The sequence below is a fragment of the Phyllostomus hastatus genome, unplaced genomic scaffold (genome assembly GCF_019186645.2).
Source record: "Phyllostomus hastatus isolate PE091 unplaced genomic scaffold, TTU_PhHast_1.1 phas_contig_86, whole genome shotgun sequence".
NCBI classification, from domain to species: Eukaryota; Metazoa; Chordata; class Mammalia; order Chiroptera; family Phyllostomidae; genus Phyllostomus; species Phyllostomus hastatus.
Window position 1 is genome coordinate 49,291,015 of NW_025333977.1, and position 5,720 is coordinate 49,296,734.

Consider the following 5,720-nt stretch of genomic DNA (forward strand, 5'->3'; position numbering starts at 1 on the left):
GAGTCTGCAGGACACACAGTAATCTCCCTCTCAGTTTAGGAGGACCGTCCTGAGTAGAGGGCTGGCTCTTAAAGGCATGAGAGGCCAATGTAAGAAAAAGAAAACAAAATAAGAAAAATAAAACAAATAATGTTTTATCAGTTCCTGATTTTGTTAGGTACCAAGTTGTGATTCCTGGGCATCTCAGAGTAGCTCCAAAGGCCAATTTCACCCTGATACCTCTAATTTTTTTTTGTTCCATAATTTTCTTCAGCTTGGTAGCAGTGACACTTTGAACAAGTTACTTAATTTCTTTGCATCTTACTTTCCTCAGATGCAATATGAGATTTATAATGTGGCTACCTCCTAGAGTGTCAGTGAGGATTAGACCAGGTAATGTGAAGTCCTTACAACAATGTCTAGCATATGGAACGCAGAATGTGTTCAATAAAGATAGGTAATGGTGATTTTTTTTTTATGTTTCTGAGGACGGTTTGCACCTTTCTGCATAGGAGGAAGGTAAATTTTGAGGCATACTGTGCATCGCTGCATTCTATAATTTTTAACTGAGTACTGTGTCATTGTGTTATGACCAGTACAGAGCTGTATGGCATAGACAAATTCATTCATCTGCAGGGAGTCAGACTTCAAAGACAGTACAGTGAGCCAAGGCAATTTAACATGTTATTTAAGTGACTACTGTTATGTGTCTATAAATTTCTGTCACTAGAAATTTTATTCACTATTAACATAGTTTGTCCCCTTTTGAAATGTAGATATTCTAACAAGTAGGAATATATGAGCTATGTAAACCTTAGAGTGAATGAATCAATTAAATAAATCTTTTCCTGAGAACAGTGCTGATGGGATGAAGAGAACTGGGCCTGAGAGCCTAAGGAATAGAGGGGCAAGAGGGGAAGAGTAACCTGTGAGGATCTCTCATATGTGATAGGTTTGAAGACTGCAGCAATTCCTGCCAGGCTGGAAAGCAAGGCCAACCATTTGAATTGCAGACTGGCCTCTACCAGGAACTAGGTTCTGCGCAAGAGCAGCATTGTTCTGAGTGTTGCAAGCTCAGGCCCAGGACTGCCAGGCAAGGTCTGGCTGCCTGGTCACCCACTCTTTGAAAAGCTGTATTATTTTCTAAATCAATGAGGATCTCAGGTGCAAATGATTGAAATGTCAACCAAAACCTAATTTTGGCATAAAGGGAACTGTTTGGGTTCACACAATTGAAAAGATCAGGAGCAGTGACTGGCTTCAAGGTTCAAAAAAACAAAAAATCGTCCATGCTCAGTATCACTCCATCTCTTGTCTCAGCCCTTAACTGTATTGACATTCATCCCAGCTTTCATGGCTTGATGGTGAAAACAGTTTCAGTCTCTAGACAGCCTCAGGTTCAAGGCACATGGGAATAAAGCTTGCTTTTGCTTCAGAAATCTAAAGAAAATTTTTCTTTTTTCTCATTGGCTCTGAAAGGACAATGTTCCTATCTCTGAAGAAATTACTGTGGCTAGGGGAAATGCAAGCTCTAATGGGTCACAAATAAATGGGTAGACATCCTGTATTCATGAATTAAAAGACTTAATATTATTAAGATGTTCATACTACTCAAAATGATCTACAGATTTAATAAAATTTCTATCAAAACCCCAATGGAATTTTTTCAGAAATAGAAATAGTCATCCTAAAATTTATATGGAATTTCAAGCAACTCTGAATAACAAAACAATTTTGCAAAAAACAAGCAAACCAAATTTGGAGGACTCACATTTGCTAATCTGAAAACTATTATGAAGCTACAGTAATCCAAACAGTGAAATTACCAGAAAGGTAGATATAGAGATCAGTGGGAGAGGATAGAAAGCCCCAAATAAACCTTTGCTTATATGATCAAATGATCTTTGGTAAAGGTATTAAGACTACTCGATGGAGAAAGGAAAATATTTTTAACAAATAGAACTGGGAAAATTAGCCATATGCAAAAATAAATCAATCAAGTTGGACACTTATGTTATACCTTATACAAAAAACAACCCAAAGTGAATTAAAGATCTACATGTATAACCAAACTAATAAACTCCTTGAATAAAACAGGGGAAAACCTTAATGATGTTGAATTTGGCAGTGGTTTCTTGGTTATGACATTAAGCACAGACAACAAAACTAAAACAAATAAATGGAAATTTATTTGTTTTACTTCAAACCTTAAACTTTTGTGCATCAAAGAACACAATCATAAGAATAAAAAACTAATCTTTAAAATGGGAGAAAATGTTTTCAAATCATATACTGCTAAGGGATTAATATCCAGAATATATAAAGAACTCCCACAACTCAACAAAAACAACAAAAATACAATACTCCTATTTAAAAATGGCTAAAGGACTTGAAAAGATATTTCTCCAAAAGCAAAGTGTAAATGACCAACAGGTATATGAAAAGATGCTCAATATCACTAGTAATAAGAGATATTCAGTTCAGTGAAGATGGAGGTGTAGTTTGACACACTTTGTCTCCCTGTACAATCACAAAAAGAATTACAACTAAATCTCAAAACAAATAACACCCAGAACTGTCAGAAAAATCAAACTGTATGGAAGTCTGACAACCAAAGATTTAAAGAAGCCACATTCATCCAGATGGGTAGAAGGGGCAGAGACACGGAGACAGGTGGAAAGGCAAGGAGACACAGTGTGGTGTGGAGAGGGGGTGGCAGCAAAACAGACATGGACATTCCCACATTCACATGTGGTGAATAAAAATTGGGAGGGATACCTTGGGAGACAGCGATCCCAGCCCCAGGCCAGACTGCACAACCCAGGGTTCCAGCACCAGGAAGATAAATCCCCATACTTCTGGCTGTAAAAACCAGTGGGGGTTGGGGTGGCAAAAGAAACTGCCAGATTTTCAGGAAACTCTGCTTAAAGGGCCTGCATGGTCTTAAAATGAATGTCAACCCACCCACTGTGGGATTCTCAACAGGTCAACAGCTGGAAGGGCACCAGTCACAGACAGGGAGTGTGCAAAGTGACTAGAAATGGAGTGAGCACTGGCCAAACCTCCAGAAGCCAGGCAGTGGCACAGTCCCCTCTATGAACCCTCTCCTCACACAGATCCACAAAGCGGCAAAGCAGTTTGCCCCACCCTGGTGATTACCAAAGGCTCTGCCCCACACAATTTTCAGGTGCCTCTTCCACAATAGGCCAAGCTACTAAGACAGGGAGTCAAAACAGCTCTACCTAATACACAGAAACAAACACAGGGAGGCTGCCAAATTGAGGAGACAAAGAAATATGGCCCAAATGAAAGAATAGAACAAAATCCCAGAAAAAGAACTAAACAATATGGAGACAAGCAACTTATCAGATGCAGAGTTCAAAACACTGGTGATCAAGCACTGGCTGGTGTGCCTCAGTGGATTGAGTGCCAGCCTGTGAAGCCAAGGTTTGCTGGTTCGATTTCCAGTCTGGGCACAAGCCTGGGTTGCCAGCCAGGTCCCCAGTAATGAGCAGATGAGAGGCAACCACACACTAATGTTTCTCTCCCTTTCTTTCTCCCTCTCCCTCCAAAAATAAATAAATAAAATCTTAAAAAAAAACCCACTGGTGATTAGTATGCTCAAAGAACACATTGAGTACAGGAACAACATAAAGGAAGAAATGAAGTTTACATTAAGTGAAATGAAGAAAAACCTACAGGGACCCAACAGTGAAGGAAAAGAAGCTGGGATTCAAATCAACAATTTGGAACATAGGAAGAAATAAACATTCAATCAGAACAGAAAGAAGAAAAAAGAATTTAAAAAATCAAGGATAGTATAAGAAGACTCTGGGACATCGCCAGATGTGCCACCATCTGAATCATAGTGGTGCCAGAAGGAGAAGCAGAAGGGTAAGAAATTGAAAACTTATTTAAAAAAACAATCAAAGATAAATTACCTAATTTGGCAAATGAAATAGACATATAAGTCCAGGAAGCACAGAGTCCCAAACAAGTTGGACCCAAAGAGGATCAGACCAAGACTCATCATAATTAAAATGTCAAAGGTAAAAGAGAAAGAGAGAATCTTAAAAGCAACAAAGAAAAGCAGTGAGTTACCTACAAAGGAGTTCCCCTAAGACTATCAACTGATTTCTCAAAAGAAACTTTGCAGGCAAGAAAAGACTGGCAAGAAGTATTCAAAGTGATGAAAAGCAAGGACCCACAAACCTAGATTACTCTATCCAGCAAAGCTCTCATTTAGAATGGAAGGACAGATAAAGTAGTTCCCAGACAAGGTAAAACTAAAGGAGTTCATTATCACCAAGCCATTATTACATGAAATGGTAAAAGGACTTATTTAAGAAAAAGAAAGTCAAAACTGTGAACATTAAAAAGGAAACAAATTCACAACTATTGACAACTAACTGTAAAAAACAAAAGAAAACAAACAAAGTATACAACCAGAACAGGAACAGATTGATAGGTACAGAGGTCAATTGGAGGGTTGTCATCTGCCAGAGGGAAGGAGGAGAATGGAGGAAAAGGTGCAAGGATTAAAAGGCATAATTGGTAGGTACAAAATAGAGAGGGGGATGTTAAAAATAGTATAGGAAATGGGGAAGCCAAAGAATGTATATCACGACCCATGGACGTGAACTAAGGGAGGGGGATTGCTAGAGAGAAGGGTGGTACCGGGTGGAGGGGGATAAAGGGCAAAAATTGGACAATTGTAATAACATAATCAATAAAATATACCTAAAAATGAGATACTCAAATCAAAATTACAGTGAGATGTCACCATCATTTCTCACAGTCATTAGAATGGTTACTGTAAAACAAACAAGCAAAACAGAAAATAGCAACTATTGACTTGCCCTCTTGGAGAATTTAGAAATTTTGTGCATTGTTGATGAGAATGGAAAATGGCTCAGTTGCTATGGAAAACAGTTTGGAGTTTCCTTAAAATACTAAAAGTAGAACTAACATATGATCCAGCAATTCCAATACTGGGCCTATATCCAAAATAATCCAAAGTAGGGTTCGAAGAGGCATTTGCACACCCATGTTCATGGCAACGTTATTCAAAATAGACAAAAAGGGGAAACAAACCAAATGTCTGTTACAAGATGAACAGATAAATGAAACATGGTATATACATACAATGGGATATTACTTGGCCCTAAAAAATACTGCCACATGCTAAAACATGGCTAAACCTTGAGGACATTAGGCTAAGTGAAATAGGCCAGTCACAAAAAGACAAATATTTTATGATTCCATTTAATTAAAATATCTAAAGTAGTCAATTTTATAGAAACAGAAAGAGTATGGTAGCTACCAGAGACTGGGTGGGGGTGGGGGAAGGGAAGTTATTTAAATAGGTATACAGTTCAGCTTTGCAAGATACAAAGTACTAGAGATCTGTTTCACAACTCTACTGAACTTGTACACTTAAAAATAGTTATGATGGTCCTGACCGGTGTGGCTCAGTGAGTTGAGCATAGTCACACAGACTGAGTGTTCGCTGGTTCAATTCCCAGTTAAAGCACATGCCCAGGTTCGGGGTCATGTCCCCTGTTGGGGAAGTATGAGAAGCAGCAGATCAACGTTTCTCTCCTTCCCTTTCTCCTCTCCTTCCCCTCTCTCTAAGAAAGGATACATAAAATCTTTTAAAAAATGGTTATGATGGAAATTTTATGTTTTCTATCACAATTTATAAAAACACCTATCTGAAGTCCCATACCAGATCAATTAAA

General features: G+C 38.4%; 1 pseudogene; it reads left to right on the forward strand.

Annotated features, from left to right (window-relative positions):
- LOC123827640 lies at positions 1-89 on the forward strand (annotated as a pseudogene).
- Positions 90-5,720: the final 5,631 nt, after the last annotated feature.